This window comes from Agelaius phoeniceus, chromosome 4 (genome assembly GCF_051311805.1).
Source record: "Agelaius phoeniceus isolate bAgePho1 chromosome 4, bAgePho1.hap1, whole genome shotgun sequence".
NCBI classification, from domain to species: domain Eukaryota; kingdom Metazoa; phylum Chordata; class Aves; order Passeriformes; family Icteridae; genus Agelaius; species Agelaius phoeniceus.
The window spans coordinates 66945968-66969465 of record NC_135268.1 but is presented as its reverse complement, the minus strand read 5'-3'; the positions used below and the strand labels follow the sequence as shown (position 1 = coordinate 66969465).

General features: G+C 46.3%; 1 long non-coding RNA gene across 1 annotated transcript; it reads left to right on the top strand.

Annotated features, from left to right (window-relative positions):
• The first annotated feature begins 587 nt into the window (after positions 1-587).
• LOC143693855 (uncharacterized) lies at positions 588-11904 on the top strand. Its single transcript, XR_013181839.1, has 3 exons — positions 588-748; positions 6497-6576; positions 11712-11904. It is a non-coding gene; the product is annotated as an uncharacterized LOC143693855 (long non-coding RNA).
• The last annotated feature ends 11594 nt before the right edge of the window (positions 11905-23498 follow it).

Here is a 23498-nt window from a genome sequence, read left to right as displayed (position 1 = left end):
AGCCCAGGCAGGGCTGTGTGTCCCTGGATTAGCAGTGAGTGTCTCTCCAGGTCCACACAAGAGTGATCTGAACTGGGAATTTGTGACAATCAAGACAAGACAGAGCACAGTACAAGGCAGCATTTCCACACCATCTGCAGCTGGCTGTGTGAAGGAGTCAGGGGGTTTTGCCTTGACTGTCAAACTGTGCACTGTCAACTTGCTTTATTCCCACTGCAAAGCTTGGGGGACTGCATTAGCACCACCACAAACCAACATCATCTCAACAATAATGAGCTCAGTGAGGTGAAGACTCAATTCTTCCCCTCCATCCTGGTCCAAGTCACATCCATCCTGACAAAAGCAAGGAAGAGCCAACATCTCCTTGCACAGGAATAAGGGGAATCAAGCCCACCTTGCTGGGATAAGAAAGCAGCATCTCTATGAGGCACAGAACAAGTCCCTGTGTGCTCTGGCTCATGTCCCTGGCACGGATACTGCAGGTGCTGGGCTGTCTCTGTCTCCAGGAGTGGAGGAAGCCAAATTGCAGCAGGAAGGGTTTCCAGCCCTTGTGCCCATGTCCCTGAGGCTGCCCAAAATGCAATTTGTCCATGGGCAGAGGCAGCTTCTGGCAGCTCCCAGCTGGGAGCAGGGTGACATTTCTGATGTGCACAGGTACACAAGGACCTGCTGAGCCAGGGTGGAGTCAAGGTGGGGAAGATGGTCCAGCACAGAAGGCAAACAACTCAGCTCCTTCTTTCTATTACAGGTGAGAATTCAGATGTTTCCAGAGACCAAGAAATTCTTGCAAATGACCTGAATTTTACTTAGACTTGGAATTTTCAAACTTGGAACTTCTTAAATGAGTTTTAAGCGGCTCTCTCAGATGCAAACTTGCTGAGTGAGAGGGAGAAGCAAAACAGGGATTTTATGTACTCCCTAATCTCCTTTTTGAAGCCACTGGTGAGGAAACAAGAAGCTTGTTTTTTAAGGCCTTTATTGCTGTCAGACTTTTCTGCTGAGAAAGGGGGTGTTTTTTTCCCTTATTCTTTATTGTGACTCAGGACTGTGCACACTAGCAAGCAACCGCCTCTGCATAATAAATTGGTGACCTGGAAAAAAAAAATGGAAAAGCTGCAGTTTCTAGGGAGTTCAAAAACATATGCTCCAAAATCTGTTTGTCCCTATATTGACTATTATTTCCAATTGCCAAGGAACTACATGTACATTTCTGGTTTTTCAAAAGCACATTGTGTGTGTTGTCAACAGGAGGCACTTTGGCTCCAAAATATTGCCAAATAGCCCTGTCAAATGGAGATATTTTTTTCTCTCTTTTCTCCTTCTCTCCTCTGTCTGTCTCCCTCCTTTTCCCTCTCTCCTGTCCTCTCTGCACCTCTTCCTCTTGTGAAGGATATGAGGGTGAGGGGCTGTGCTGTGGAGAGGGATGAATTTCAGGCTGTGGATTCAGCAGTGTCTTTGTGTTTCTGACATTTTAACTGCTGAAGGAGCCTGTGCCATGGCAGTGACCTTAGCAAGGGCCCACAGTGTCACTCCCACAGGAGTGATCATTACCTGCAAAAAGACAGGGGAATGTGGCAGCACTCATGCAGAAATGCCAAAGTTGGGGACATCAACCCAGGCTTCTAAAGGCATGTGTTGTTGACAGGGGCCTTAATATTTAATTACTATAGAATTCTGAATTAGTGAAATTATGCTTAAATAATTTAAATATAAAGTTATAAAGTTTTTTGAGTTGTGTTTAGAAGTGGCAAATGTTACTGGGAAAGGCAAGGAGCTAAAGTTGGTATTTTGGCTCAGGAAGTGTAATATGAAAGAGAAAGGTAGATGGCCTTTTTCTCCTGAATTTTGTGCCTCTGGTTGTAACATTGTGGTTCAGGAATGTCTATTAATATTAAATTATTCACTTGGGTGACTTTAGTAGGTGGAAACCAGAACCGATTTCAAAGGACTCTGAAGGAGGCCCTTCATAAAGGAAACAAATAATTACACATTGTTTTTTATTTTGTTGTTTTTACCTTATTTGTGTCCAAGAAACTTTTAAATAGGCCTTCTTTGTTTGTCCACACTGGAGCAATATAACCAGGGGATTTGGCAGAGTCCCAGATCCTGGCAGCAGCTGCCAATAAAAGCTCGCTGAGCAAGTACAAAAAATAAAATCACACAATATCATTTTTAACTTTGATTAAGTTGTGCTGAATTACTCCAAGGGAGGTAATGGCAAGCTCCAAGGGGTTAGGACCAGCCTGGGATGTGAAGGATGTTTATCTTGCAAGTGTTTGCTTTGGGCTGTGTATGTAGTTCCCACTGCTGGGGAAACACTTTGTCAAAAGCCCTCTATTAAAAGAGTTTGGGGAATAAACATTGCAACAATGCGAACAAATAAAATCCTTTATACTGTAATGTGCATAGCAAGCCACTGTCAAATCCAAAAGCTGAATATGCTTTAAAACACTCTGAGCCATGCAGCAAGGGGCTGCCTGAGGTGTGCCAGGGGCTGGGGCTGGGGCTGGCGTGTGCCACCAGGGGCAAAGGCTGGGGCACCCTGCAGCAGGGGGAGCACAGCAGCGCTGCTGCCCAGCTGGGGCCCTGGGAAACTGGCACCTGCTGTTTTGGGCTTGTGTGCTCTGAAATCTGGGGTCTGGGAGGTCTCCTGGAGAAGACACCTCTGGGAAGGGGAGGAAGGGAGCTGAGGAGCAGCTCCTGGGACACTGGGCTCCTTGTGTTGGACAGGATCATCACTGGGCTTTGGAATGGACAGGAGTTACGAGTTATTCATGAAGCCAAAGAGTTGGGGAAGATGAAACAGGAAAGCCTTATAAATAGGATTGCCTGGCAAAAGATTTTGAGAATATAGAAACTATAAGTGAGATTGAAATGAAAGCAAGCTTTGAGATACCTCAGTTACTGAACAACGGGAAAATAATGGTGTGGCTGGCTGAAGGTGATCCCCTTTTGATGAAACAACACCCTGTGCTTGCAGGCAGGTCCAAAGGTCAGAGCAGACCCTACTAGCTTGGCAGAAGGGGTCCAAAGAGGAGTTTTTAGGGTTTAAACTGTAACACAATATGGTAATGTAATGATTCTTATGTAAATGCTATGGGATTTATACATTGTACTAGTCTGGTTAGTCAGAATTAGAATATTCAACACAGAGAAGATTTATTGTACTGTAATAGGAACTTCACTCTTTTACCCTCTCATCCTCTCTCCCCCTCTCTTTTCTCGGGCCTGCTCTGAGCTGTGGCTGGCAGCTCCCAGCAGGGCCCTGCACCCAGGCCCTTTGCAATGAGCCCCAAGTTCCACGATCTGGCTGCAAAGATCTCTCATCTCCATCCATCCCAACTGTCCCACCCCCAACACTCCTACACCAAAGGACTGGAACCATCCAAGGGTTCTTCCCTCACCTGAGTCCCTGGGGGCTGCTGGCTGTTTTATCCTTATGCCTTGTCCCCACTCTGGTCCTTGGTTGCTGTTTCAGTAGTTCAGGGCCTCCTGCTTAGCACATCCTCAGCTGGGTCCAGACTGTCTCTGTGACACCTCTTTGAGATTTACCTCTGAGGATATGTTCAGAGAGCTGTCAGCCTTCAGGTGCTTCACATTTACTTTTTCTTTAGGGTGCAGGCTCTTCTCCCAGTGCCTGGGGTGCCAGGGACATCAGCTCAGCCTGTCCTGCTCTGCTCTGCTCCATGGGGGAGGCAGCACATCTTCAGAGCCACAGTTCAGGACAGCTTCTCCTCTGACTTATCCTGTCCTGGAATAACAAGATGTCCCCTCTTTACATGGAGGGGAAAATCCTCTAGTCTGTCTAATTCCACCCAGCCTTGAGCCCTGCTCGAACAGCTGCCATTATACTGGAGGGTTCCAAGGATTCACAAAATCTGCTTTTTATTCCTGGCTTGACTTCTGGCAAGTAGGACTAGCTGGGGACACGAAGTACAACTCTTTCCCCCTGCTCTGGTGTCCAAACTAAGTACATTTTCACTTTTCTACATCCCTGCACTGCCCTGCAATAGATGATTTCCCCACTCCCAGCCTCCCTTCACTTGAAGCTGTGTCCTTGCTCAGCTCCAGTGTTTGTTGATCCCATCCTCTCCCTGGACATTTCTAATGGCCTTCCTGTTTGCAAGTCTAGCTTTGTGCCTGCAGTAATTCCTCCTGAAAATCTTGGGTCCCACAGAGAGCTCTCTCTCAAGTCAGGGAGCATTTGTGTTTCCTGGTTTGTAGGCAGATGCCAAAGTTCTCAGCTGTGGAGCAGAAATCTCTATCCTGTCCTCCATTCCTCAGTTTCAATTGAAAAAAAACAACACAAAAACCCAAAGCCCAACAACAAAAACCAAACTCCAAAGCATTGTATTCTATTGTCATTCTTCCCATTGATGGAGTTTCAGTGTTCATCAAATGACTCTTTAGCTTTTGCATTCCTGGGGACATCATTCTCCAGTGCCTCAATTCACATGCTTTTTATCACAGTGAGGCAGTAAAATTCATTGCATTTTGTTTGCTCCCCTTTATCCCATCATCAGCCCATTACATACACTGTGCTTGCTTCCACATTGGTCTGAAACTTGTTTGGTTTGGGTTTTTTCTCCAGAAATCATTCCCAGAAGCTCTGGCACTGGTTTGCTTTGTTGCCAGCACAGTGCCCCAGAGCACCCCTGCTCTGACCCACATCATTATATCTCACAGACACACAGGCTGATGCCCCTGGGGGAAGTCAGGGAATGCCCAATGTCCACACAAGTGCAGTGAGAGCTCCAGCAAGGCCATCAGTGGATGCACAGCTCCAGGATAGCCCCTGGTGCCTCCACTGAACCTGGCCAGGAGAGCAGAGGAGCTGGGGTGAGTTTATGGCCCAGTAGGGACCCATTGCTCCTGTGTCCAGCAGCTCCTTCAAAGCCTTCACCCAGGAATTGTTTGGACAGGACCTGGAGGAGGGCCTGGCTGCTTCCTGTGGCAGCCTGGCTGGACATCTGCCAGCCCAAGGGTGAAGGACACACCTGATGTGAAACATTTATCCCAAGGCATTGAAAGTGAAATTCTTCTTGTGTGAGAGCACCAAGGAGAGACATTTACTCTCACTGGTTTTCTTTATGAAAACCCACAGGTTTTCTTTGGCTCCTTCTTTAGCACGTTTGAAAACACAAGAAACCATTTCTTAGGAAGCAGCCAATGAGCCCTCCAACCCCCAGTGTGTTTCCATTGACTTTCACATATTTTTGTCATATTTCTCTTGGCCTGTGCTATAATTTAGGCACTTGCTCCTATGCCTCTTTGGTAAAGGTTTATATGGAACTAAAATCCCATGGTGCTTTGTTGTGTAGGCTTGGGCCTGGCTAAATTTTTTTAGGATCTTCAGCTCTTTTGAGTTTTTTTGTATGCTGCATAGTGACATTGGTTAAAAGCTCTGCTTTTGTAGTAAATTAAATGGGAGCCTGTTTGTATTCCTGGTGTGTGGCAGTACCAGTTGTTGGTTTCTCTGGGTCTGGATTGAAGGCACTTGAGATGGTAGTTCATGTTCAGACTCAAGTGTTTATTATTTTTTATCAGTAAAAATCCCAAAACCTAAATTTCTCACCAAGTGATACTCCTACACTACTCTCTATAATCTATTTCACACTTTTTGTAGATTCTAGTCTATCTTGAAGTCTAGGAAACTTTCTCCATGAATGAGGGTCAAAGTCAGTGCTCCCCTAGGGGTCAGGGCAGAGAAATATTCCTGGTGCTCTGGGTTTCCATACTGTTGTTTTCTCTTGCAGAAATGCCAATAGGCATGAGAAAAGCTTCAGCAGCAAAGGCTTATGTGACAATATTTTTGTGTGTTGGTGTTTGAAATGGACGCCAATTGTGCTAGGGGAGGTTTAGATTGGGTATTAAGAAAAAATTCTTCACTGGAAGGGTGGTCAAGCACTGAAATGGGCTGCCTAGGGAAGTGCTGGAGTCATCATCCCATGAAATGTCCAAAAAATGTATGGATGTGGCACTTTGGGAGGTGGTTTAGTGGTGGACTTGACAGTGTTACTGGTTTAACTTCATGGTCTTAGAGGCCTTTTCCAACCTTAATTTTCTTCCTTACTGTGCATTTTTTAAAGTATTTCTGTCCTATTGTGATGTCTTATGACAGAGGGAGAGATTATGCTCTGTCAGGAGCTGAGAACTCACCTATGCTCTGGACAGCAGGGCTTGCAGCTTGAGGAGCAGAGCCCCACAGCAAGGGCATGCTGATCCAGAGAGAGCTGGAATCAGGGTGTGGCTGTGGAACTGACCATAAACATGCAAGACTCAAGGGCTGGTGTGTTTACCCACCCTGCCATCCCCTTTAGAGCAGTGGCTGACAAAGCTTGAAAGGACATTTTTACTGGAGCCAGTTCCCATTCAGTGAATTCAGCTTCTACCCTCTTCCCCCTGAATCTGGTATCAAAACACCTCAGCAGAATAAATATAACAACTATAAAACAAACTTTTGATACTTTTGATACTTTCTGTATTTATTTTACAGCACGTGTGCCCAGTTCAACCCCTGGCCACTCACTCCAGCTGTGCCGGTGCCAGGGCGAGCTCGGGAAGCCATGGTTAGAGGTGAGGCCCTAATGCTTAATTGCTTTTAATGAACTGAAGCTTTTATTTGGTGAGATATTCAGAACCAGATGCTCTTGGTGAAGCTGAAGCATGGAGAAACCTGCTGATCTCCAGCAGTGATGTGTGAGTGCATCATCCCACAGCCCTATGGGGACTGCTGGGCCTGGGGCCTGCAGCTGGAGACCCTTCCTGGGGCTAAAAACCTTTCCTGGGCTCGTGAACTCACCCAGAATTTGGCATATTCCCCCTCCTTGGACATCTCTCCTAGAGGATCCTTCCATACTCACAGAGGATGAGGGGGGTTTGCTCTTGATGGATGCAGCTCTTTAAAAGTGGGCACACGTGCCTGACATGAGTTTCTTGTCTTGCCTTTGCCTGGTCACTGGGGAGGGAAAGGCATTTCCAGAGGGGGATTCAACCTTCTCAGCATCCTTCTTTAGGATGGGATGGATCAAAACCCCAGAAGGGCTGAGGGGGATTTAAAGCTGGTTTTTGCATTCCCATGGTGTAAGGTAGGGCTGACTCCCACAATTGTCTGGAATGCCCCCACAAGGAGTTCCCGAGGGAGGTTGGAGTGGTGGTGGTAAATCCAGAGCCATCCCAGCACCACTTATCCTCTGTCCTTTTCCTTCTAATGTCCCTGTGGGGCTGGGTGCCTCGTGCCTGCAGCAGTGTCACTGAGGGCCACTGTCCCTGGGGCCCTGGGGCCTCTCTGCTCCCACCTGGATGTTTCAGCCTGAAGGTTTCTGCGAGAGAAACAAAGCCAGTCTCTGCCTATATCTGTGAAACATGAAACTGCAGAGCAAATTTCATATGCATGCACAGATAGTCAGAGATATCAGGATATTCAGAATAATCAGAAATCAGAATATATTTTCATACACTGAATAATCAGAATATATTTTCATACACTGACATCAGCAGTGCTATAATTTCCCTGGCTCTCTTGCAGGGCAGAAGGTCTGCAGAGATCTGACTGAGGTGGTTCATGTGCAGCAGCCTCTTCAGACCCCAGTGTTATTACAGCTCATCCTTGAAGAAGAAGATTAGCACTTCACTTAGCAGCTCTTTATATGACAACACACCATAAGTTAAATTCAGTATAGAAGTTTATGCATTCCTGGCCCTAGTCTCTGAGCCTTTCTGTTAGGAGTAGAGCTATATTCCAGATTAAGATATATAATAGCTCTGGGCTTTGCCACAATTAAATCCCTTCAGGTTTGAGCTGTCACCCGAGACTGATTCACTTTCTCCTGAACAAAGACACAGAAAGAAATGAGAACAGGCTATAATGGGGAAATTGGCCAATGTCTTAATTTCCAGGCAAACATTTTGGGGTGGATGAAGGCATAAAGTGTCTGTGACAAACACAGAAAGCCATGAAGAACTGCCATATGTGGGTAGGGAAGGAGGGATTTGGAGAAGCCTCCTAGCAGTGGCATTCTGGAGAGGTCATAAAGAGTATGGATGCTGCTCTTGTGCCAGTGAGGTCAGCATCTGCTCCTGGGACTGAGACCTCAGGCAGCCAAGGGATGAAGTGAGGTGCTTTTGGGACCTTCAGAAGGTTGAAAGGAAAGACAGTTGAAAAATAGGAAATAGTGAATTTTAAAATTATTTCCAAGGGCTGTCACTGGAAATATCTGCAGCTCAAGAACTACTCAGCTAATGCAGGTTCAGTTATCATGCATGGGCATAATGCAGATGAGACTCAGGTGCCTTGAGTGGTCTCCAGTGGGGGACACCCTCACTCTGGACCATAACCATAATAAAATAAAGGGGAAGAAAAACCTCCTGGCAGGAGAATGGCCTGACAAGAGAAGGCAGACTGGACACTAGGCTACATTAGATAACCAAGGGCTGGGGGTCATTCATACAAAGTAGTGGACTGAGTGACGAGCGCTGGTGCAGCATTTGGAGCTCACTGCTGCAGGACACCGTGGGGGCTGGCAACTTATTCTGAGGCAGAAAATGAGCAGACCTTGGAATCAGGTGGGGAGGATGCAGAACCTTGTTTCTCACCTCTCCTCCTGCCCTCAGGAGAGTCCTGTGAGACACATTTGACCTTCATGAGTGCCTGTAGATCATCCCCTCCTGAGACAGGCTCCCACCAGGGAGTGGTCTTTGACACTGGTTTACTCACACTGGCTCCAGTGGGGGCAGAGGCAAGGCAAGGACAAGGGCTCTGTGGGTGTGAGGGAATGCTTCAGTTCTTTTAGACTTCATTTAGCCACCTAAAAAGAAAAGAAAGATGTTTAAACCCCATTGTGAAGCCATTCTGGGCTGAGGAAATTGGAATGGGATAACAAGCAACACCCTGACTCCTCTGCACAGGGAGGAATGGTAAGAAATCAGCATACATACACACACTCTCACACACACACACAATCTATCTATCTATCTATCTATCTATCTATCTATCTATCTATCTATCTATCTATCTATCTATCTGTCTGTCTGTCTGTCTGTCTGTCTATCTGTCTAATCTATCTGTCTATCTGTCTATCTATCTGTCTATCTATCTATCTGTCTATCTATCTATCTATCTATCTATCCACTGATATGTAGGGCTTGTAGTTACAGACACTTCAAGAACACGGTCACTGCACACGGGCATTGAAATTCCAGTTACACATCCCTGCAGGTTGTTCAGCCAAGGAGAAATGGGAACAGAATTGTATTTCTGCCTCTTGTTAAAAAGGCACACTTTCAAATGCTGGGCCCTGTCCTGACCTCAGTTACTTTGAGTGGCCTCTACACTATAGGTGAGGTGCTTTGCTTTGTGCTGTGACGTTGAAATGGGGATCTGTCCTGTTAGCTGACTTTTATTTTAATCTGAATATCAAAGCCACTGAAAGGATGGTTGATCTTTAAAATAGTAGTTGTTTTCATTAATTGTTCCAAGTGCAGTTCAAACTGGGTTGTAGAATTCATAATTTAAAGGAATGTGTAAATTTGAGTCCATCCCAGATTCAGCTGCAATTAGCATCCCATTAATATGCTGATTTATTCCCATGCAGTCCTTTGTTACTCAGGGAGAGAGGCAGTGAACACGATCAAAGACACGTGGTCCTGGCACTTCAGCATCTCCTGGGAAATCTCTGCTCCCTCCTGCCAGGAATTTTTGCAGTTGTGGCTTTGGGACTTGTGTCTTGCTGCTCCTGGGTACCCAAAACTGTGGTGTCCTACTGCATATAACCACGTTCCATACAACCACTTTTTTTTATAACCACTTTTTAAAGTGATTAAAACAATTCCTCAGGAGGAGAAAAGGTTTCCATCCATGTTACCTATTGGAAAACCAGTTCTGGCCCATGCTGCTTTGTTGTGCCCCAGCATCTTGTGGGAGGCCAAGGACACTCCTGGGACTATAGACAGGGTATTTTTCCAGCTAGGATTCTAGGATGGATGTAGCCACAAGATGGAATCTGTTCTCCAGGACCCCTGTCCAGTGAATGCTGGTGGGGCCTGGCTCAGCTGCTGCCAGTAGAGCAGGAGAGGGAGAAATCTGTCTGTTCCTTGTGTTCACTACTCCATGGCCTCTGTAGCAGCAAAACAAAACACTGATTGATTGCAAAAACAGAGAGGTTAGGTTAGGACAGCTTGTTCCATTTCTTTTTTTTGGTGGACCCAGCTCTTCCTCCCACATTTCTGTGTGTGCCACAGTGCAGATATGCACAGCTGCTGTAACCTCCTCAGTAGTGCCTTTAGCACTGGGGCCATGCAGGACCATCCTTTCCTGTACCAACCTCAGTGTCTGGCTAACCCAGATTTGAGGAAATGACATTTCCAGGTCATTTTGGGGAAGCACACACCATCCCACACTCATGTCTAGGGTACTGAGTTCCCTGTCCAAGTCCTTCAGAAGCCAGCCCAGGGAATTTGAAGTGATGGGTCCTGAGGCAGGGTTTTCCCCCAGACCAGAAGATAGATATGAGTAGTGTTTTTCTCACTTTTGGTCTCCTCTGTGAGCATGGGGCAGGCTCTGCTTGCCAGCAATATCTCAGAGCTTTGTCTTACAAATCCCTTCCTACTGAATTTCACAGAATATTCTGAGTTGGAGGGCACCCACAAGGATCTTGGAGCCCAACTCTTAAGTGAATGGCCCAGAGACCTGGGTTTCTCAGGCTCTCTTCTATAGTGGATATTTTTGCTCCCAATGAAGGAGAGGAATGATGAGGAGGACTCCATCTTATCAGAAGGCTAATTGGTTACTTTATTATACTATATTATTCTATACTATGTTACATTATATTACATTACATCTAAACTGAATCTGCCAAGCACTCAACTGCACTCCAACTGCAGAGAAACTCCACAGCATCTCATGACTGCCAGCCCACAGTCCTGACACACACCTGGATTCAATTGGTCAGTGAATCAAAACACTCACACCAGAATCCAATTATCATTGCCTTCAGGTAAACAATCTTCCACAATGCATTCCACTTGTGAACAACACAGGAGCAGTAAATGAGATAAGAATTGATTTTTCTCTCTCTGAGGGTCAGAGAATGTGAAACCCAGAAATATTCTTGGGAAGATGTGCCTTGCTTTTCCCTGTGAAGAGAAATGTGGTGACACTGTTCCACTGGCACATCAGAGTGATTTCCCAAGGTGTTCTGCTGCAGGATGTAGGTTGGCCCCTTGAGTGGCCCTTGGAAGCACTGCAGAGCAGCCCTGCATGCCCAGGTGCATGGAGGAACTGGCTGGGTGTTTTTAGGACACTGGAGGCAGTGACCCTCTCTGTTTGCCTTTGGAAAAGGAGCAGTGACCCCACTGTTGGCTGGGAAACTGTGAGCAGCGGCCACAGGCTGCAGCCCTGGCTCTGTCAGCAGCTGCTTTTACAACTCTGCCCGAGTTGTTTCCCTGTTTTACATCATGGAAGCAGTGTACAAGGATCATACACCCCTCAAGAGCTTTTTTCTCCAAATACATAACAGTGCTACCTGAGAATGAGATTACAGCTACAAATCACCCCCCACAGTACAAAGCCTACCTCCCTGGTTTTAGTGCAATACACCAGCTGTATATGACTGTACATTAGCTTTACTAGACCCAGAGGTGCTGTTCAGGCTGCCACATTCTCTTTCCCACCCTAACACCTGCACATTATTTTTGTCTCTTGTATTTCTCAGCTGTGGCTGGAAGGTGTTCCCGCAGGCAGACGGGGACTGCACATGTCACAGGAGGCTCTAGATGGTGCTGCTGTCCCGGGAAAGCAAAGCTGGGATCTTTATTCACCGATGAGAAAAGCCCCAATAAAAGCAGTGTAAAATGAGCAAGTCACAGGGACGGAGAAAACCGGGGTGGTTCAGAGCTGCGGGAGCACCTTGCCAGGTAAATCCTGAGCTCCAGGGCCAAATACTGGTCAGTCAAAAATGGGATGCAGAGAGACTGTGGAGTAACCATGGATCCCTGTGGGATTCATCAGGGCACTCTCCTTTGGCTGTCCCCTGCAGACCCTGCCTGCCTGAGGTGAAGCTTTGCCCATGCCAGTATTTCTGGGCACAGGCTGGAGGCTCTGGGAGGAGATGGAGCCCACCTCAGGGGTTCAGGAATAGCTGCACTTCAGAGAAACATCTTCCTAATCCCCATTCACTGGTTTAAACACTGAGGAACTTCATTTCATCCAAACATCTTCTTTTCTGTTTGTTTCATTCTGGCTCTTGTGACTAGCTAATCTTGTTAGCCATAAGTGCAAGCCATTCTCTTTTGGATTCCTGCTAGGTTTGTTGTGTATGGGAGGAAAATCACAAGCAGTTGAAGTACCATGGCATAATGAATTACCACTTCTCCACTGGCCATTTGTGAGCTCTTAGCCCTCTGCACAGCAAAGCTCAGCAGTTTTAGCCAAGATCTAGCCTGCATTTACACAAGGGGAGGATGTCCCCAGCACCAGACTGTTTCTAAGCAGCAAGCCATGATCTGTTTATTCCCAGGCTCCTGGTAATGCCCTGTAGCAAGGAGTTTCACAGGTCACTTGGATAGCATTTAAAGTATTTCCTGATGCTGGTAACATGTCTGTGGCTGGCCAGGTGCCTCCAGCTTCCCTGTAACCTTCTAGCCCATGCAAAAGAGAGCCAAGATGGCCACATAGAAGCTTGGACTTGACTGCTGTGACTTGCCAGGAGGTTTCAACCCCAAAATACATGCCTAGCCCTGCATACCCTCACCCTTTACACATAAAGCACCCCCCCTTTCTGTGTGGAGATGCTTGAGGAGCAGCATTCTGAGCCCTTCATCTGTCCTGTGCACAGTGCTGGAATTTGTACCACCACAGCAGCAGTTTGGGACGGTTCAGATTGGGCATTTTTTGTCACATGGCTGAAGGAATGCTAGGTAATGCTTCAGCTTTAGAGCTGAGTCTTTACTTCAGGGCTGGCAGCACTGCACAAGTCCTGAATAACACCTTCATCAGACCCTTCAAGCAAATCAAGAAGCAAATTTAAGCCTGCCTCAACTCCATTTCAGCCTTGCAAAGACTTTTTCTTCTTTGCCTCCCCTCTCTCAGAGGAAGTTTATATCAGAATACTGCTGAAATTCAAGATCCCTCATCTGCCTCCCCCCACAAAAAACAGAGGCACAAAAGAGGCATTAAAGACACCGAACATGCAAATAATCAAATGTTTTCATATGTGGAAGAATGGCTGCTTTTAGTAACTCATCCCAGAACACGACAGCATTAGAGGTTTTGGAATGAGCACCTCCCAACAGCATCAATAAGGGGAAAAGGTCCAAAAAGTAAGCCAAACAGTGCTGCTGCCTGAATATAGCCTTTCATTCAGCTCTCCCCACACCGTTTCAGGCCCATTTTGGAGTTTTTTTTTGATAAATGATGGAATTTGTATTTTTTGGCTCCCGTTCAAGAGTTTATATTTTCATTCTATAATTTCCTTAAACATTTAATTTCCTACATTAGCTGACAGTCTCTTGCATCTGTTGGAAAATTAGTTCTGGTACTTCTGTGCTGGGAATTTATTTTTTAAAATATTTGTTGTTGAAGATACAGAGAGAGCAAACCCACCTGTGAGTAGATGCTGTTGCACACTGACCTCCAGTTTTGCAGATGATATAGATATAAAAAAAAATATATAAATATATATATAAATATATATCTATAAATATATATAGATACAGACATAAAGGATAAAGAGATATTTGAGTCAAAGGGCTCCACTTTTAAGTTATTAGAGAATGTTCTGTTCTGCTTGGCTGTAATACCATGGCCATCTCCTACAGATCTGGACCCAGAGGTGATAAATGCACAGGAAACAGAATTTTCTTACAAATGCTGCCATTGACCTGTGCAAGTTGCTGCTTTGAGGTACTGGTGCCACCCTCAACCATCAGGCAGCATTTCTGTGAGGTCTCCCCACTCCTCCTCCATCTGTGCTGTTCTTCCTTCCCAGTGCTGCCTCTGCAAGCAAGGTGCTCCTCATTCCAGACTCACCTTTCCTACACTGGTGCAGCCAGCACCTCTGAAAAGTGGCAGTCCCAAAAAACAATATGAGGAAATATTTTTTCTAGTGCCCTTTAGTCTCCAGGGCAAGAATTAATTTAGCATGGAGTACTAAAGAAGGTGCTCAGCATTGTTGGAGGAGAGGCGGTGGCAAGGTCTGGGAGCAGACACAGGAAAAAACTGCATAGAAAACAACTTAGTTATGGGTAGAGTAAAAAAATGTGAGAGGCAAAATTACCCTGAAAAAGTGTAGCTAGGGAGCAGACCACAAGAATGATTTTACCTGACTGAAAGCCAGCATGGAACCCTTCTCTGCATGACTGGGTACCAAAGGGCAGCCCCCAAAGCTGGGCCAGCAGCCAGCAGGCAGGGTGGCTCAGGATGCAGTTGTCTCTATCTGTAAGTGTGTGTGGACATTTTTCCTTGGAGTTTGTGATGGCACTTTGCATCTGGAAATTCTGATTCCTACAGTCCTTAGGAATCACATACTTTGAGAAGCATCGTTTGACTCTCTGGTGTCTTCTTCAAATAAACTGAGATGAGTTTTTTTGAGACAAAATCCCTGAACCTGATGCCACAAGTACATATTTTTTTGGGCTACTGCAGGAGTCAGAAGTAGTCAATTTGATTTCTCTCACCAGCAAATTATTCCCCATATGGAGTGACTCCTCATCAGCTCCTACTGGGCAGCTCTCAGATGGATTTGAAGATGCAAAATGTCAGGATCTGTCCCAGCTTATCTAAGTTTTGAATTACTAAGATTCCTGGAAAGCTGCAAATCTGTGATTTCCTTGATGCTTGGCTAGAAAGAAGCCATGTGCTTCAGCTTTTTCCAGCACACAGGACTCAGGGTTCTTGGCACTGAGGCAGGCAAAAGGGTTGAAGTCCTGGACTGAAGTGGGATCAGACATCTGAATGGCAGCTGAAACACCAGTGGGACCATCTATAAACTAACCCATCAATAATTCAGCGCTTTCTGACCAGGTTACATCATCTCTAGGATTTAGGTCTGGTCAGATGAGTCTGGTCTTATGAACACTCCTGGTTCTTGTAGCAGCCTGAGCTTGCCACCATAGTCTCAGGAAATCTGCTCTGGTTTGAATTAGTGTAGTGTTATGAGAGATAAAGGCCTTCTCCCAATCAATATCAGCTGATACTTGCCCAGTCTTTTCATAGATAAAATCTTCCACAGTCTGGACCTTAAAATTTCTCATATCTCAGTGGAAATGATCTGATGGAACATGTAACAAATTCTCTTTGTTCATTAAGCCCACAACATGCATAGTCCATTCCTTTTGATGGCTGAATTTCTTCTCCTTCCTTTCTCCTCCATCCCCTTCTTGTTCTTCAGGCTGGGATGTTAGAAGAGCTGTGTGTGGTCCTGGCCAGCTACTGATCCACACTTGCTCCAGGAGAAACTGAGGTTTGAAAGAAAAAGTGTGTGTGTGGAGTGGGACTTATTTTTCTTGATACCAAAAATGTCTGGAAAAATGAAGTTAGGCAAAGAAATGCCTGCAAAAGCCACACATCACCTGAATTCCCAGAAAGGCAACAGTTGGAGAGCACAAAACAATATGTGAGAAAGTATCAGAAGTGGAAAATGTACAATAGCTGTTTTTAGGCCAGACATGTTTGAAAAATTAAAGCTCACGATCAGTTCTGCCATCCTTTTGAGGTGAGGGAAAACCTGATGCTGAGACTGGCCATCAGAAAAAGGCACAAGAGCTCTTGTCCTGCTGGACAAGAGTTTTTGTTACAACTCTCTCCTTTCCTCCAAAGATGACTTTCTCCCTGCTGCTCTGACCTTGATCTCCCCTAGAAAACTCTGAGGGCAGGGCTGGGACAAATGACCACCAGAGGAGGACAGACTCAGTGGGAGAGCCTGATGTCTTGGAGATGGTGATAGAGGGAATAGATGGACAGATCCAGTCCCCAGAATGGATCCAGGCCCAGGAAATGCTGATGTGGACAGACATTCCCAACCCTGGCCACCACAGCCCCACTCTCCCCCCATCTGTGCCCCAGGGAAGGCAACAGGGGTGCAGTGTGAGGTGGGGATGTCCCTGGAGTGCTGACAGACCAATAAACTGATACAGCTGGCTAAAAATTGTCCATCATTTATGCTAAAAAATAAACAAGACCAACAATGCTGAAATGAAACATTTGGGCTCAGCTGTGTTTCTGTCTGCTCAGCTCTCACAGAATGAGACCTGATGGCCCCTTCTCCTACACAGACCAGGCCACTGGCTGGATTAGGAATTCTGTGCTGCACTACTGCTTTCTGCCTTGTTGGATTTCTGTGTGGTGCCATGGGACCTGGTGATGAATGCTGGGTGGGAAGCCCTGGATATTCTGAGCTGGTCAAAAAAGGAGCCTGGTACCACAAGGCACTAGCATGGGGATGGCTGGGCAGCTCAGCCAGGTGCAAGTTCAAGCCTGAAACACGTCAAAATGACGTGAAAAACGCTGCTTCCCAGAACACTTCATCCCATGAAAATGCTTTGATATTTCAACATTTTGTCCCCAGTCATAACGGAAACAAATACTGAAATATTGGAAATTCCTGTGGGATGAAATTCCTGTGAAGTTCGTTTTTGCACTTAGTGAAAGTAAGTACAAAAATGCCTTGTGGGTGGTTTTTTGTTTTTGCTCCCTTAATTAAAGTTTCCTGGTTTTTCCACAGTGTCAGGGATGGTTTAAAGAGCTTTCTTCCTTCAAGAGTCATTGCACACAAATAGGCCTTGAGATTTCCCCATGGTGGGGAGGGAGATGTGTGTGGAAATCCAGATTGTCAGAGAGCAGAGTCCAAGGTTGGGGAACAAAACCTCCTCCTTGTGTGGTTACAGGCACCTCTTTGCAGAGTGCTGATTGTTGCTCACTGCTCTGCTCACTGCTTTGAATCAATGTGATACTGTCAGGAAGAAACAAAGATATGCATTTTTAATTCATTTTCTTCTTGGCATATATAAAATGTGGTGCTTTGTTGGAAACCTTTTTGGTTTATTTTTAATAGGAGCGTGGGACGTCAGGAAACATTGAGATTTCAAGCCTTGCACAGTGGCAGAATTCACATTCAGTGAGGTCTGAGGGCCAGCAAGGTACTCCCCAGCCCTGGCACTCATCTGTGGGCCTCCTCCTTCTCCTCCCTGATGCCCAGCTCCAGTAACATGGCTGGTAAATTTATTGCTACCTTGTTTGGCAAGAGATTAACACCAGGCTGGGCTTTAAAAGCAATGGGCATTTTTGGCAGGTTTAGTCTGTCTGCCTCCTGAGATTCCCAGTTTGAGGTCCAAACTTTGATTCTTATTCTGCCTCAATGTCCACAAATATTAGTAAGTTGAGATGTGACCTTTTGCTCCAGCATATGCCTTTCCCATCAGCCAGGGACACTGAAACTCAGCAGCAGAAACTCCTTTTACTCCATACACAAATAGCAGGAGTGTAACAGGGCCATGGTATCTCCAGCTCTTGATATCCCACTCAAACTTCTACATCTTTGCTGTGTTTGGACTGTGCAGGTGTTCTTATCTCTGAAGGGGGTAAGTCTGGGGGTGTCTGTGGGATTAGGGTGCATTGATGTTACCTAGGGAAGCAGGGAAAAGCAGTTTCCCTGCTTTTGCCACTTTTCCAGGATTAGAGCTATCCAGTGCCAGTGAGTGTTTCCCAGCCCAGAGCCAAGGGAGCAATTTAGGATGGCTGGCCCTCAACACAAGAGGACTGTAATCTTGAGCACAGACTATTCCCTAGCATTTCCAGCACATTAGAAACCTGCTTGTTATGTTTGTCCTTGGGAAGGAAAATGTTATGTATCAGGACAAGTCTCAGGTAGTAGCAAGGTATAAGCACAGTATTTACAATGTGGTGAGTGTGGGGAGACACAGAGGGACATGAATTTAAGGATCTTTGTATGTTTGGGGGGGCTGTGGCCCCACACCACCCCAAGTCCAGAGAGGTGACATTTCCAAGTGACTTTGATTCCACTTGCACATGAAGATTCTGTTGAAAATTGCTGTGCTTCCTGTGTGTCTAATTTGGGATTTGTGGGTGAATCCTGCTGTGGTCATCTGAGCAAGTGGTTTTGGGCGTGGGCCCCGTGAAGGGACTGGGGTGGCTGCAGAAGGCACAGCTGGTGTGGGCCCTCCCCTGCAGGCTGATGGGGAACAGCCTCTCCTCAGGTTCCTGAGGAATTGACCACGGCAAGGGCAGCTTATGTGGGGGAAAAGCTGGGAAAGTGATGTGTCCAAGTCAAGGAGACAAGCCAGAGGGTCTCTTTTGGAGGGGCAATGGCTGCTGCAAAGGCAGGGTCCCTGCCCCTAGTGCAGGCCCATGGTGACACCTTCCATGCAGGTCTCACAGCATCCCCTGTCCCCAGCTAACTGCAGCCTGCTTTCCTGAAGTGCTCAGAGCAGCGTCCCTCAGGACCATGGTGCCAGCAGGTGGCAAAGCTCTTTGGCTGCAGACAAGCCATTTGTCTGGTCTCTGCAGAGGAGCAGGCTAACAGAGTTTCCACAAACGCCACTGTGGGCAGGGGAGGTACTGGCTGGCTTGGGAGCTGCACATCACACAGGAACAGTGCAAATCTGACAACAACTGAAGTGAAGCTTCAGCTCTTTTATTAGCCAGAACAGCAAATTCAGTAGAAATGCCCTCTCCCTCCAGCCACTTCAGCTTACTAGAATAATCCTTTCCATCTACACCAGGGACGAGCTGTCTGTTCCAATCCCTTTGGTTCTCGGGACCATTTTACTGTAGGAAATGTCAGACAGAAAAAATATGGAGTCCTGTGGGATTGTTTCACTGCATGGAAAAATATTCACTTGAGGCACAGAATTACCAAAGTGTTAAAACTTTTTTTCAGCCTTGATCCCCATTAAAATGCACCATGTGATGTTATTTTAATGCAATATGTACTACAGTGCCTATGTAGCCATGCTGTCAATATTATGGTACAAAAGTACCTTAATGCTAGAATAAGCACAAAATAACCAAAACTTGGATGTATAATAATCTAATTTCTTCAAAATCCCCTGTGCATGGGGAAATTTCATCCTCAGCTCAGGTGTGGTAGGGCCAGGAGGGTGGATGTGATAAATGAGTGATCCTGAGGACCTTGTGTCTGCTGACAGCAGCTTCCCACACATCCTGAGCCCATTGCTGCCATGATGCAGCCAGTGAGAAAAGTGGTTGTGACAAGTCCCTTTTAAGTAATTTCCCTTCTTTTTTTTCCCTACATTTTTTCTATTCAGTACCCATGAACTAGTTGCTCTTTTGAGCAAAAATAAGTATTAAGATGATAAGACTCTAATCTTGATTGACTTCTGGACAGTTAATGGTAACTAATGGTCCAGAGAAGGGAGACATTTCAGAGGAGATTAATAGAAGTCACTGATACACTGCTGGAGATTGGTTTTCTTGCTACAGTTTGAGTTTCAGTGAGCTCCCCAGACACAAAAATATTAAATAGTTCAAGCATCAGAGCAACATAGATGTTACAAGGACAAGAGGAATGGAGAGCTGGATGCAAGTGGTGAGATATTGGTATGCTGAGCACGAAAAATTTGTCAACAAATTCAAAGAGCCCAGGGGTGGGGGATGACTGACATGGCCAACACAGCCTTGGGAACCTACACTTCAAAAGGTGAGTGCATGGGATGCTGCCAGGCACGGTGAGGGGAGACAAGTAGTAGCAGCTATTGCTGTCTGTGAGGTTTTCCTAAGGGAACCAGATGGTTGGGGGATGAATGGTGAGTCCCCAAAATCTTGCTCACACAAGCCTTCCCCAGGACAGCCCCTCTGCTCCCCCTCCTCTCACAGGCTCTGGGTGTGCATGTTGAAGGCTGTGCTCAAATGCTTTGCCCTGACAATGTGTTTTCATCCTCTGTGTATGGGCAAGCTCAGCTGAACAGTGTTTGGAGCTGTATAAAGTCACTAAAATAAACAAGAGTGGAGAAAGCAAAGCTGACACTGATGGCTGTGAAAGAAACTTTAAAAAAAGGTCTTTTAATATAGCTGTTCCTCCCTGAGGCATTGAGGAATCTGCTCCCTGTTGCTGTAGCTTCCCCAGTGTGCTGTGGTGCATTCAGAGCAGACCTGTTCCTCCATGTACACCTCACCCTACTCCAGCCTGACAGCCTGAGCAGTCCCCAGGGCGATGGAAACAGCTCCAGAAGAGACTGTCCCACCTGGGGAGCTGCTCCTGCTGCACTCTGCAGCATTCCTTGTATTGGATTTGGCTTTGAGAAGCCCCCCACTGCCTCTTGGAGGTTTCACTGACTATCCACGTGCATCCTTCAGCTGGAGAGCCTTCCCAAATATCTCACAGATCCCCCTGTGAGAAACCTCCATGAGAATCCACACCTGGAGCATGCCTGACCCTACAGTCAGTGTGCATCCCTGTTCCTCCCTCATCTTCTCCTGCTGCTGGGCTTTAAGCTACTGGGACCCATCCTGTGGGAGCTGAAGTTATTCTTTTTTCACAGTGCAAGGAGCTTTGCAAATGCAGAACACATCAGAGAGTGAGCAGAGGTCAGCTGGCACTGAGCTGGGTGAATCAGTCACCATGCACATTTTTCTTTGTGGTTTGTGTTTCTTTTTATCACAGAGAAGGTGCTTTTTGTTCCTGGAGTAGGGGGAGACTGTCTGTAGTACTGCTGGTATTTGCTTAACTACCTTCCTGCCAGTGTAAATCTTCCCTCTTTCTTTCTCTCTATGGGGGTAAAACATTCAGCAAATCCCCTTTTTCAAGCCAGGGATCAGGTATATCAGCAGGCACAAAATGAATTTCCCATTGAGGTTGGATCTCCTCCTCTGCAGGGGTCTCTGGGTCTGCTAAACTTTCACACTTGATAGCTGAAGTCTGCTTGTGATTAAAGGGGAAAATGAAAAGCAGAGGGCTGAGGTGAAAGGTGCAGATTGCTCTGTTTTACTGCCCTGGGAGTGAAGTGGGTTGGTATGCAGGCCACTGCAGAGAAGCTCAAAAAATTCTTTCTTATTTCAAAGAGTGGAGGGAGCATCACATCTTCCAGACAGTGCTGGTGAAGGGCCAGGTTCATAGAGCCCAGTCTCAGGATGCAGCTTTAGCAGCACAGCAGCTTCTCTGTAGAGGGAGCTGGGGCAGAAAACCTAGCTAATAAGTGCCCCAAATTGCCCATCACTCTCAGAATTGGCCAGGGGGAGAGACAGGCACCTGCTGGGGCAGGGAACCCAATCTGTACCCAAACTCCTTTCATGGGTGGAAGTATCAAAGGAAGAGTGAAGCAGAGGAATCAATAAAGCACTGAGTGATGCTTGCCCAGGGTGCTGTCTCTTCTTCCAGAGGAGATATCTCACACACTGTGGAAAGGTGGGACATCTTGCTGATTTTAGCAGTCCTGGCAGGAGCTGGAGGGACAAACTGGCTGGTGCACTTGTCCATGGTGATGGAGTGGGAGGAGCAGACACTAGAGAGATGCTCTGGTACCTGATGAATCAACTGAAGTGGCAACATCTGTAAACAGCGGTGAAGAACTGGTTCCATCCTTCACTTACTCCTTTCCAAACCCTCCTGGTTCACTTCTCCCAGCCTGGCTGTGTGCTGAGGTCGAGCTGGGACTCGTGCTTTGTCTGGACTCAGTGACTGCTGACTTCAGCCCAAGAGCTGAGTGAACCCACCCCATCTGACCAACACAGCCACAGCCTCGCAGCCCTGGGGCCATTGTCACCATTTGAAGTCTTATTGCATTCCTGAAGAAGCATTCCCAGCTTGGAGGATGAAGCAGAGGCCAAAATACAAGGGGGAAGTTGAGAAGTTTGGATTACACAAGCAGAGCAAACTTTGCCTTGACTTTTGGGCTGGGCATCCATCACCAAAACAGAGGAATGTTTTTGTGTGAATTAGAAATCATCACCAAACCATCCCAGACAGGCACAGCCACCATTTTTGCCTCCTTCAATATAGATGGGGCTGATGATGGCATGGGATATCTCTCTGACTCTCTCTCTCTCTTCAGCCTGGGAGTGGGGTTTTAAGCAGGCTAGCCCAGTGTGTTTTCACAGGCTCTCTGAAGTGCACAGCCTGAGAGATCCTACCCTGGTGACCACACAGACACTCTGCTTGCATCAGTAAATGAAGTGGTGAGAAGTTATTACAAGGATTGGCTGCTGGTCCAAAAGCTCTCTGCTGGGGCAGCCAAAATGCCTCTGCTGGTTCCTGAGCTTCCTCTTGTAGTGTCTGTGATTTCATAATTTGGGGGTTCACAGTCCATAGGGGAGTTGAACTGGTGAAGCAGCAAAAGGGCAGATTTCTCAACAAGACCTCAGAAAGAAGCTAAAGTTAGGAATGCTATCAAAATGTCATTTGCTGTCATTATCCATGGAGCCAAATCATAGAACAGACAGAGAAGGGCCAGGCCAGGGCTCTGCCAGAGGCAGCTGAACAGAGCAGCCTCTCTTCCCACCCCTGCTCCACTCTATTTAGAGAGGACTAAACAGGTATCTCACCTTTTCTGGGGCCCTGAAATATTTGCCAAAAGGATATTCTGGCTGAATTGGGAGAAGTCCCAGGCCTCATAGAGAGGCTTCAGCACCTCACCTGCCCACCTCTCCTCCTTCCTGCCAGCAATGTCTTTTTTGAGGACCTGGGATATATTTGCTAAGGACTTTGTCCCTTCCAATGAAGCCTTTTACTTCTGAGCCAGTCTATATTTTTTGTTCTCTTAGCCAATATAAAACCAAAGGTGCAGTTTACTCACATTTCCACTGTAGTTTCTGCCAGAATAAAAAGAAGTAAAATTTGCTCTGTTGCTTGACTGCTTGCTCCCAGCCTGAGATCCTGGATCTGCATTCCCTTGAGGGCAAGTGGAGACATTTAGATCCCCTGTTTAGCTTGTTTAGCTTCACTTGTGGCTACCAAAAAAAAAAAAAAAAAATCAGATCTAGGCTGTCTAGCACTCCAGAATTCAGGACTGTGAAGACCTCAGGGTTTGGTTTCTTAATTATATATTGTCTGTATATGAAGCTAAGACAGGAAGCATATGAGCAATAAATTAGAGGAGAAAAACAATTTAGACATTAGGAATAGTAGAAAGGCAGTGAAGCATGGACAGCATTAGCTGTGGGATCTGCCATGGAGATCTGTGGGAACAGATTAAATCTTGTCTTCATAGAACTATGGAATGCTTTGGGTTGGCAGGACCTTTAAAGGTGATCTAGTGCAAACCCCTTGCAATGAGCAGGGATACCTTCACCTGGATCATATTGCCTGGAACCCTGTTCAACCTGATGTTGAATATTTTCAGGAATTAGTCATCAGCTAACTCTGTGGGCAACATGTCCTAATGTTTCACCACCCTCACAGTAAAAATGTCATCCCTGTGTCTAGTCTAAATCTGCCCTCTGTCAGATTAAAACCACAACCTCTTGTGCTACTGCAACAGGCCATGCTGAAACTTCTGTCCCCACCTTTCTTATAAGCTCCTTTTAAGTA